Raw genomic sequence first — 11,468 nt, 5'->3', positions numbered from 1 at the left:
AAGCTTGTCTTGATGTTCCATCTTGATCCATGTAGCGGGAGTGAGCTCCAATCTCCATCTTTATTCTTCTCAAAAAATTACAATTTAAAATTACATAATAAACCTATTTACTTTCTAATTTCAAAACCGTAATAAATAAAGAAAACCAAAACGGAGATACGAGATCTCAAATTACATTAAAAATTATGTTCCCATCATTACGAAAACATAATTTGACTAAGGTCACACTAGGTATTACAAACTACAACCGATTGTAAAAATACGAAAATAAAACCATTCAACGATTCATTCAACTGAAATAAAATGCATCAACTAAATAAAATTAAACATACAAGACATAATTCTTTAATTATGTAGATTAATTTTATCCAAACCACCTATTTAATTGATTAAATTAAGTGACAATTCCTCAATTACTCACTATAAATTTAATCTTAATTCATATTAGACTTGTAATACGAATTTAATCCATCAATATTTTAAACTGCTTTAAAATAATTAGGTATCTATGAATTATGAACCGCTTCACAATAAATAATTGGCCAAAATCAAAACCAAAAATAAAATTTTCTTTAAAATTTATCTTGGTAAAAACCGAAACTGCCCAATAAAAAAACTTTTCTCGGTATTACAGCTAAAACCGAAAAAAAAACGAAAAAAAAATTTTTTTTTTTAAAAAATATGCCCAATCGTGAACGTTAACGGAAACACAATTTTTTTTTTTTTTTTTTTCATTTCTCGGCTGAAAAACGAAACAAAAAAACAGAAACCCTATTTTTGTGTCTCGGCTAAAAAGATTAAAACAGCCGTCATTTTTTTTTCTCTTGCGGCAAAAAATATGCCCTAAAACAAAAAAAAATAAGATGAAGAAAATCGTTCATAGTTGTTATTAGAACACGATTAGCATATGAATTAATGAAACGTGATTAACCGCATATGCCAAAAACTATATAGCAAAAACGAATTTTATATCATCAACATGACGATTCCATTTACAATTTAATTTAATCCGAATTAAATCAAAGCATCTACAAATTAATTTTATTGTCATCTTACTTGATTAAAACAACAATATGTATGAATCAAATGGAAATAAAAATATAAAAAAAAAACGAAAAAAACTTTCAGTCGATCAGTTGAGGCAGTCGGTCGACCAGGGGTACTGGTCGATTGACAAAACAGTGAAACGAAATCAGCTACGGCTCAAAAAATAATTTACAGCCGAAACCCTAATTATTGTTCACATCCAATTTTATGAAAATCATCAAAATAAAATTCGTGGCCTTGGCTCTGATACCACTTGTGGGATTTATCTGTATGCATCCCTTTAACTTTAAGGATTATAACGACTTTATCGAGATGATAACTAGTCATAAAATAAATTTCATAAACAAAATTAGAGAATTAAGAAATAACCTTCGGTCCTAGCAAATATGGCCTAAGAACAATATCGCAATGATATTCTCCTATCAGTTGCACCCAAGACGATATGAGATATGCCCTTTTGATTTTGCTAGAATCGAAAGGGTTTTTCGTTTTTGTGTTTTTTTAGATGAGAGGCAAGAATGAGTTAGAAAAATTAGGTCAGAAAAAAAACCGCTTAATCACCCTATAAACCGTGTAAGTAGAGTGATTAGGGTAGATTTTATTTTTTAAATTTTTCGGCCCATTAATCCGAAACAGGTACATCAGTCGATCGACTGACACACCCGGTCGATCGACCATGTAGATAATGCATTATTTATAAATTGTCATTTATATCATTCCGTATTAATAAGTCTACACACAACAGCTTGCTGGATTTATTAATGCCGGTCTGTAACAATATCGTATAATATATACTTTAACTTGCTAATTAAATATAACTGATTACATTTAATTACCAATTAACATATTAATTCGTCCAAGCTTAACATTATATACATTAATTAAATATAACAAATTATATTCAATTTACGAATTGACAGTTAATTCGTCTCAGCTAATATTATTTAATCGGCATTAAATAATCGTCTCATCAACACTTTGACTAACTGTTTAGTCGTATTAGGCATCAATGTGATTACATTTCCATAATCACATCTCTCAAACACATCCTTTAGGTGTGACTTTTAGGGACCAGTTGATTACCGCCATCAGTATGATAATAACGTCAAACTTTCTAGCAAGCCAACCGTTATTAGGTAATCGTTAATCAACTAATAAAATACGAAGTATACCCTTGTTAACCTATAAGAGATTTATAAATGTTATCACACTAATTTGTGGAGGACACAAGCTCCAACAAATTTTGTTCCACCTCCACCTTTTGAGGCGTTCGCGGTCCTAGACCAAGGACGCCGTGACGGTCTGCTTCTTGAGCTTCTTACCAGGCAGGCTCGTATAGAGCGGGACATTGCACTTTCTTTGTTCCCTTTATACGAGCATCACTCGAGGAGAGGACGTCCTATTCCTGAGGGTTGGCCGCACCCGTCTTTCTACCGCTACCCGACGGAGGGGTACGCATAGCCAGCCAGCGAGGCAGACACCGCTGAGGAGGAGGAGAGAGTACAGGCTGAGGAGGGTAGGAGGAGGGAGTAGAAGCAGGATCCCGACTTCGTGGTGGTAGAGGAGGAAGAGGAGGGCGACGAGTAGCTACTGGTCTACTCACTTCCCCAGTTTTCTGGTTGGTTTGGGGAAGTTCGTCATTTTGTATGTACATTATTGCTCTTTTATTTATTTACGTCTCCTTTTTTATTTTCTGTTTTCCATTCATTTATTGGCTGTATATACCCCTTTCCCTTTATATATCTACTGGTTCATGCTGGAGGACAACGAGGGCGTTGTCCGTTTTGGTTTGGGGAGGGTATTGCATCCTTTGAGTCTGCATTTTGCATTGTTTTTGCATTCACGTTTACTTTTTGGTTGCATTTGTATTTATTAATTTCATAAAACAAAATCATTAGAAAATCCAAAAAAAATTATTAGAAAATTTCAAAAAATTCAAAAATATTCACGTTTCATTTTGTATATAGGTTGAGTCGGAACGGTATATTTTCGTGATGATATTGCACTTTAACTTGTCATTTTTACTTGAGCCTTGCATCTAATTGACAGTTATTAGTTTAGTCTTGTGCATATCTACGAGTTAATGTCAAAAAATATAGCTGACTGTGTAGACTTGACCTGAAAAATTGGCAACCTACTTTACAATTTCTGAGTTTTAGAACCATATAACTGGTGACATTCATGACCAGTTCGTTAAGAATTGAGAGTAGTACTCCTTGCATAACATGTTTATCACTTTTGCACATTTATAAAATTCGATTTCTTGTCAATTGCATACATTCGGGTTTGTAGTCGCTGACACATGCAGGGAGGCGCTTGCAAATTTTCCTTTCTTTCATTTTCACCCATTTAGCTCCACTTTAGCCAAATATAGCCTTCTTGACCCATTAGCTACACCTAAAATTTAGCCTGCCAGTCAAGCTAGTTTAGTGTGACTTTTGCGGTATATTATTCATTGTTGCAGTTTGGCTCAGTTTCACTTGTATGGAGTTGGTAGAAATGAAGAATGAGGAAAATAAGGAAAGGAAACGTGTGAACAAAAGAAAAAAATGAAAAAGAAAATTGAAATACACGTGAAATCAGAAGAAAAAGAAAGAAAAGAAAAAAATGAAGTTTGGCTTTGAAATATAAATGAGACCGTATTTAAAAAGGGATGTTTGTGACGGTCTACTCCTCTGTCCTTATTTATATCTTTTTTAGGAGATAGTATTATGGGTAGTGAATTGTGTGCCAATGAAGGGCACTTGTGCTTTATTTTCTAATCAGCTGAGATTCGGATGGTCTTATATGGTCCTGTTAGGTGCTAGCTTGACGCTTTACCTCCACATTTCCATAATCTGTTTTGCCTTTTCTCACCTGTAACCTCACTTTCCCACATCAATTGTAATACCTCGGCTGTGACGGACATTGTTGGTTGGAATGTATGTATGGTACTTGAATCGTCTATCATTTTTATTGCATGCATGCTATTATGTAGGTCGCAGTTTAGGTGAGTGACTACTTTTCTTTCTCTCTTACATTCATATGTTCACCCTTTGCTTCATTAGAGAAGAGTGACCCGTGAGAGTCTGATTTTGTTGGTCTTGCAAGGTCGATAGGTCAACTTTATTTATGGACATCATATAACTCAGTTGCGTATTGACTGCTGTAGCTATGACTGTTAATTTTCGTTTGCATTAAATTGGTTCAAGTAGACAAGTTATAGCTAGCTCTAAGTTTTCTTTTCCGTTCCATTAGTTTGCATTTAGTTTACTCGAAGACGAGTAAATGTTCGGATTGGGGAGATTTGATACGTGCAATTTATATAGACTTTTTAGCCTTTTATTGCACGCATTTCTATGTCTTTTTGTATCGTTATGTATTGCAAAATGCCCCGAATTGGCTACTTTGGTTTGTTTTGCCTTTATTGCAGAAATGGACTTGATAGTAGCGGAATCGACCTTTATTCGTCCCATTTTAGCATGCATTGTAAGGAGACGGAAGTATTAGAGCAGGAGTCGTGCCTCAGAGTGTGTGAAGAAGGTCTATGAAGCTGCCAAGGACATATTTGAGGATGATGCATTGGATTTCCACTCGATCGAGTGGAATTATGGGTCGATCGAGTGGTTTGGCTGGAACAGGAGGTCGATCGAGTGGTTCCTCTTACTCGAACGAAATGTTCTTATTAGGATTTATTCGATCGAGAGCCTAAAGTGGTCGATCGAGTACATTTGCTGGAGAAGACCTCGATCGAGTGATCTGAAAGTGCTCGATCGAGGGGTTTGCTATAATATGCGGGTTTAATTAAGCCCGTGATAAATTATTTTGTTAAGTTTTACGCTCCCCTAAATAAGGGAGTCGTAATTAGGTTAATAAACATACTTTACAACTCTTTACCACTCTTTACTTCTCTTAATCTCTGAACTACTTTAATGCTTAATCTCGTACCTTGCTTTTGGATTGTTCTCTATGCCGGATTCTTTAAGATTGTAATCATTCTTCTCTTCTTAATCTTAATACTTTGTTTGCATTAATTTCTTGTTCTTTCATTATTACTTTTGTCCTTGTCTTATTTATGTTTGTTTGTTGTTCTTTAATTACGTCTTTAATTAGCATGTCTTTTGTTGTTATTGTTAATTACATTAAGAACATGATTAGCTAATTCCCTTTATGTTATGACTTGGGAATCCATGGTAAGATTGTGACGATATAGCGAATAGACTAGATAATTTACATGTAAGAATATGTCCCCATAGCAATATAACTGTAACACCAATTTAGTTGAGTGCACGCTTCTAAATTACATTAATCTGGTTAACTTTGTTCCTGGATCGGAAGATTGGAATAAACAGACCTGCTATGAACAGTAGACTACCCTAATGAGGACGGAAGTTAAGTTAGTGGAATTCTAGGGTGGATAGCGGACCGGAAAGACCTTTCCCATGCCCTTCTCACAGTAGATTGTCTAGGCTATTAGTGACTGAGTCGATAGACTACCATGGTGAACCGAAATCCTGACATACTCTCTCTTATTTGATCACTTTTATCACTTTTTCCTCGCTTTACTGCTTTTACTTTACTTCTCTTTCCCTTAAACCTTTAGTAGTTTAGAAAACCAAACTAAAACCCCCCCCATTTGTGACTTAGATAGACGGACTTTCAGACAGATACCTTGCCTCCATGTGGAGATCGACCCTACTTATCACTAGCTTCCGTTAGTATATTTTGGTTTTTTTTTGCTACCGAAACGATAGTATCAAATTTTGGCGCCGTTGCCGGAGAGGCAATAGCCCTATCTGTCTTGCTTGTTTCATTTATCTTTATCCGTCTCAGGGAATTTTTATTCCTTGAGACAGTTCTCACTTATTTCTTTCAGTGTTGTGTATGCCCAGGTCACACAGGTCAGAGTTAGTTCCTGCTAATCCTGAGCTAGAGAGATCTTTACGGCATAGACTCAGACTGAAAAGAAAGATTCAAAAGGAAGACTTGAGTACTTTTGAACCCGAGCTGCAACACTTTTTACTTGCAGAAGATGCGGCTTGTGAAGAAGACAACTCTATTTCTGCTACCAAGCCAGTAAAGTTGTCTAACATTGCGAGTCATTCAGAGCTCACAGCTGCCTCGATTCCAAAGGGTTTCAAGCTTGCGACAGAGGATGGTAATACTTTCGACATTAGATCGTCCTACATTAATTTGGTCGAAAGGAACCTGTTTCGGGGTGTCGCGGGTGAAGATACGCGAAAACACATGGAGGTCTTTACTCATTATTACTCTACCATTCCCGCCACTAAGGGAGTGACCTAAGACAAAATAAAGGAAGTCCTGTTTCCTTTTTCAGTGACTGACGGAGCCAGGGAGTGGTTCACTGCTCTTGATCGTACTGCAGCCGGTATCACCAACTGGGAGACTCTTGCTCTTGCCTTTTATAAAAGGTACATTCCTCCACAACGTACTAATAATCTGAGGGGAAAGATTAAAAGTTTCAAACAGGCACCTGATGAAAATTTTTATGAGGCTTGGTGTCGTTTCAAGAATTTGGTCAGGTCTCTTCCTCACCATGGCTTTGATCAGTGGTTTTTGTGCAACTAGTTTTATAATGGGTTGTATGATGACCACCGTGCTATACTTGACGCCTCGTCCAATGGGCGATTTCAAAAGAATAATGATGATGATAAGGGATGGGGTATTATCGAGGAGATGGTGACCCATTGTGCTGAGTATGGGAACCCGAGGAACGGTATTCGAACAGTGCATTCGGTTGATAATGCAGTTGTGGCTCAGCTGGAAGCCATGAATGCCCATTTTGATAAGTTCGAATTGCAAGCTGCTGGGGATTAACACGCGGTTCACTTGTTGACTAGACAAGAGACCGTTACTTGTGAGAGATGTGGGAGTAATGACGGTCACACTGCTATTGACTGTCTGGCAGAGAAGGAACAAGTCCTTGCCATTCAGCAATATAGACAAGGAGGGGGTTCCTATTATAATAATCAAAGCGCAGTCCATCCCAATTTGAGGTGGACTAGTCAGAATGTGCTCAATCCTACTCCTCCGCAGCAGCAGCAGCAGCAGCAAGCCTATGTTCCTCCTCATAAGGCTCAACAAGGCTTTCAAAAGCCTCCATCCTTTCCACCGCCGCGTCAAGGAGCTTCCTCTAGTGGAATTAGTGAGTTGGCTGAATTGAAGTAGATGATTCAATCATTGACTAAGCAGATGCAAATGAGTGACCAACAAAAAGAGGCATCAATTAAATCACTCGAGACTCAAGTAGCTCAGTTGGCCGCTAGCCAATCCACGAGAAAACCGGGTCATTTACCTTCTCAATCTGAGAAGAATCCACATGAGACGATAAATTTGATTAATCTACGAAGTTGTCTTTCTTATGAAGGACCCAAATTGTCAACTGTTAAGGACATATCAGACCCGAGGAGTGTTGTTGCGGATGATGAATAAGCTTCAATTGCTGAAAACATGCTTAATCCAAAGAATATAGTCGATCGACTGATTTCTAGTGGTCGATCGAGTAGAAATGCTCATGATATTACTCAATCGAGTGGTTCTGAGGGTTGATCGAGTAAAGTGGATAATCAAGAATTCGATCAAGTGGCTAAAAGTCCTCGATCGAGTGAAAATTCTGGGGAAAGTGTTCAATCGAGTGATATTTTACCTCGATCGAAGAGTGCTGATAATGAGGAACTCGATCGAGAGGCTGAGAAAGCTCGATCGAGTGAAAAACTTGCTGAAAGACCTCGATCGAGAGGTAAAAAGGTTTGATCGAGTAAGAATGAATTTAAACCCGCTGAGACATTGGAAGAAAGGAATAAAGGGCTCGAAATTCCTATAACTGTGCCCTTTCCAAGGCGATTGCAGAAAAACATTGCTAACCAACAGTTCGGCAAATTTGCCGAGCTCCTGAAAAGCCTACATGTCAACGTTCCGTTTGCAGAATTGCTTACTCAGGTACCCTCTTATATGAAATTCATGAAAGAAATATTATCGCGTAAGAGGCATATAAATGACCATAAAACGGTAGCTTTAACTGAAGTAGGTACTGCCTTAGTTCAGAATAAGACACCGCCTAAGCAGTCAGACCCAGGTAGCTTTTCAATTCCGTGTCATATAGGAACCCATTTGATTGATAATGCGCTATGTGATCTAAGTGCTAGCGTGAGCGTCTTACCTTTGTCTCTTGCTAAGAGACTCGGTCTGACCAAATTTAATTGTACTAATATGACTGTTCAGATGGCCGACCGTAGTATATCACGGCCACTGGGAGTTATAGAGGACATACCTGTCAAAATCGGGAGATTCTTTATCCCCGTAGACTTTGTAGTACTTGACATCCCCGAAGACACTCATACCCCTATCATTTTAGGGCGACTATTTTTATTCACTGCTCGAGCAGTGATTGACGTCGGGGGAAAGACACTTACATTTCAGGTAGGAGATGAGAAGCTAATATTTCATCAGTCCAAATCTTGTAGGGCTCCCATGCAAGTTCAACCTTGCAATGCCCTATCCTCTATTGACTCAGATACAGACACTCGAGCTTAAAATATTGAATAATGTGCTGCAATTGTAACCCCTCCGCCTTAGACTGAGAGCGAAAAGGAGGGCCATTCTTCTATTTTCCTTGTTGTAGGTACAGATAGAGTGGATGCTAGAGTTGACAACGGTCGAAGTGCAGTTAATGTCGATCAAAGTGATGGGGATGCCAATGTTGATGGGAATGACAAGAGGAAGAAGAAAGTTCGTGCATACGTGGATGTCATCTCCTTCCGTTAGTTCAAATTCAAACTTGTGGCGATCAAAGAGGATGGTCCGAGATGCTGAAGGGACCTCCTCCAATCAGAAGCCATCTTGTGGGCTACTAAAGTGTTTTGGACAGTAAGCAGGGAATCCCCCGCTGTAATAACTTGTAATTTTGAATTTTCATTAAGATACTTTTATTGCGTTTTTAGGACTGTTAGACATTAGATTAATTAGTTTAGCGAAAACCGACTATAGACTGCTTAATTCTGTGATTTGGTATTGCCGGGATATGTTTTTGCATGATTTTATGCAGGTTTGAGGAAATTAATTCGCATTGGGATGTGTTCCAGTGGAAAACATCTATATCGAGTACTTTTTGTACTCGATCGAGAGGATTGCCCTGCATAACTGTTCGATCGAGTGGTTTCAGACACTCGATCAAAATGCCAAAAATGAGGATTACTCGATCGAGAAGAAATCTATACGATCGAGCAGAATGACTACATGAGTCCTCGATCGAGTGGTTTCAAATCACTCGATCGAGTGAATATGGTTATAACACACATGGAGACTTTCTTTTCTTCCTCTATTTTTCATTCTAATTTTTATTCCTCCTTGTTTGTGCGATATTGTGTGCGATTTTTCCCAAAATCCTCTATTAATCTCTCCCTAATACCAAATCAATTACCCACATTATTTTCCTTGCTAATATATCGACAAAAGCCCTCAATTTCCCCCTTAAAATCCATCTTTGTTGCGTTTAATTTGAGCGATTAGGGTTCCGTCGGGTTTCTTGCTTAAAATCCGTCTTTTGATTGGATTTTTGTCGATTGATTGCTTATTTTCGTGTGTCTTTCATCAAGTAAGTGTTCTCCTTTACGCTTTTGTTGATTATTTGTTTAATTCGACTTAAATTGAGTAATGCGGATTTAGGGTTTTTCGATTTTGTTCGAAAATCCGTTTGATAATAGGGGATTTCGAGTTTTCTGTATAATTGATTAAATTTCCCCATTACTTGCTTGATTAGGATGGATAGTAGCACTCTCTCTTCATCTAGTTCGACTGCTACCCCATCCACGACTGAGACGGTGGTCCCTGCTGTTACCAACGTCACTCCGACTGTTAGTACTGCTACCCCTACTGTTAGCTCTGCTGGTACTATTGTCGCCCCTTCTATTTCTGCTGTTGCTAGCTCTGCTTCCGCCACCGTCAGCTCTGTCTCAGCTAGTATAGCTGCCGCTTCTACTTCTGGTACCATGCCTACTCCGGTGACGACCCCTGCTGCGTCGTCACCAGCTGTCACAGCTGCCTACCGGGCTGCTTTAGTACCTCGTCCTGCTACTGGACGGGCTTCTTCTTCAGGTACTAGAGGACGGGGTCGCGGATGAGGCACACCCACTGTTGGCCTAGTTACTTTCCGAGCCTATGAGTCTCTTGACCCGCATCCCGACTACCCCGAGGTACGTTTTGTTAACGCTATGTATCGTACTCATTTTTATGCTTTAGAGAGCTTTGACTTTGCTTCGACTAAATTTCTGTCTCGAAACTCGCTTGAGAAGTTAGGAATTTACGACCTTGTAGTTGAGATATTGAACGGGACGGGGATGTCTGGACTGATTACTATGAGTGCCCGGACCTATAAGGAGCTGACCCTCGAGTTTTTCAGCTCCTTCACTTTTTTTGCAGCTGCCTACGCCACTTACCAGGGTAGTTCTTGTGTTTCCTTCCGGTTGTTTAACTGGACTATGACCTGGACCCTAGCTGAGTTTGGTAGTAGGTTAGGTCTTTCCTCCCACGGTGACTCGGACCCTTCTAGGAAGGTCCTACATATTCTTTGGAGGACTTTGGCACAAACAGCTTTTGAGGAGCGCAGACTCGCTTATGTCCACCTTCCCTCGACCCGTTACTTTTTACGTCTAATTGGTGGGACGATCTTTGGCCGTAAAGAACCCAACAATGTTAACAAAATTGAGTTGTCTATTCTTGGGGGCTATCTAAACATTGATAGCGAGGGCCCTTTGTGCTTAACATTGCCGATTAGACTACTCAGTATTTTCATAGTGTGGGGCAGAAGACGGCGGGCACCATTGTCTGTGGTGGCATAGCCACCTTTCTTCCCGGTTCTATCTTCCCTCGTGAGTTGGCACGCATCAATACTGATAGGTACCTAGATATTCCAACCATGCTGTCTATGTTTTGGTTGCTTCTGACCAGCGGACTTGGAAGATTTGTGGTTCCTTGTCCGAGACCTTACCTTGCACCACCCTACCTTGTCTTGTCCCTTTGCCTACTGTTAGGGGTAGGATACCTCCACCTTTGCCCTTTTACCACCTTCCTCTTGCTCCACCTACCACTACTTCCGCTGCTAAGAAGCGGAAGAGACCTGAGAACGGAGAGGGATCCACACCGTCTACGGGTGGCCAGACTTCCACGACCACTCCTACACCGATCCCTATTTCCACTCCTGAGACTACACAGCCGGTCTACCCGGCTAATTTTGTTCCACTTCCACCTTTTGAGGCGTCCGCGGTCCTAGACCAAGGACGCCGTGACGGTCTGCTTCTTGAGCTTCTTACCAGGCAGGCTCGTATGGAGCGGGACATTGCACTTGCTTTGTTTCCTTTATACGAGCATCACATGAGGAGAGGACGTCCTATTCCTGAGGGATTTCCGCACCTGTCTTTCTACCG

General features: G+C 39.7%; 1 non-coding gene across 1 annotated transcript; it reads right to left on the bottom strand.

Annotated features, from left to right (window-relative positions):
- Positions 1-6,483: 6,483 nt before the first annotated feature.
- LOC141635589 (small nucleolar RNA R71) lies at positions 6,484-6,590 on the bottom strand. Its single transcript, XR_012540265.1, has one exon. It is a non-coding gene; the product is annotated as a small nucleolar RNA R71 (small nucleolar RNA).
- Positions 6,591-11,468: the final 4,878 nt, after the last annotated feature.

The sequence above is a fragment of the Silene latifolia genome, chromosome Y (genome assembly GCF_048544455.1).
Source record: "Silene latifolia isolate original U9 population chromosome Y, ASM4854445v1, whole genome shotgun sequence".
NCBI classification, from domain to species: domain Eukaryota; kingdom Viridiplantae; phylum Streptophyta; class Magnoliopsida; order Caryophyllales; family Caryophyllaceae; genus Silene; species Silene latifolia.
Note: the sequence above shows the minus strand (reverse complement) of the source record. Positions and strands in the feature narration are given on the sequence as shown.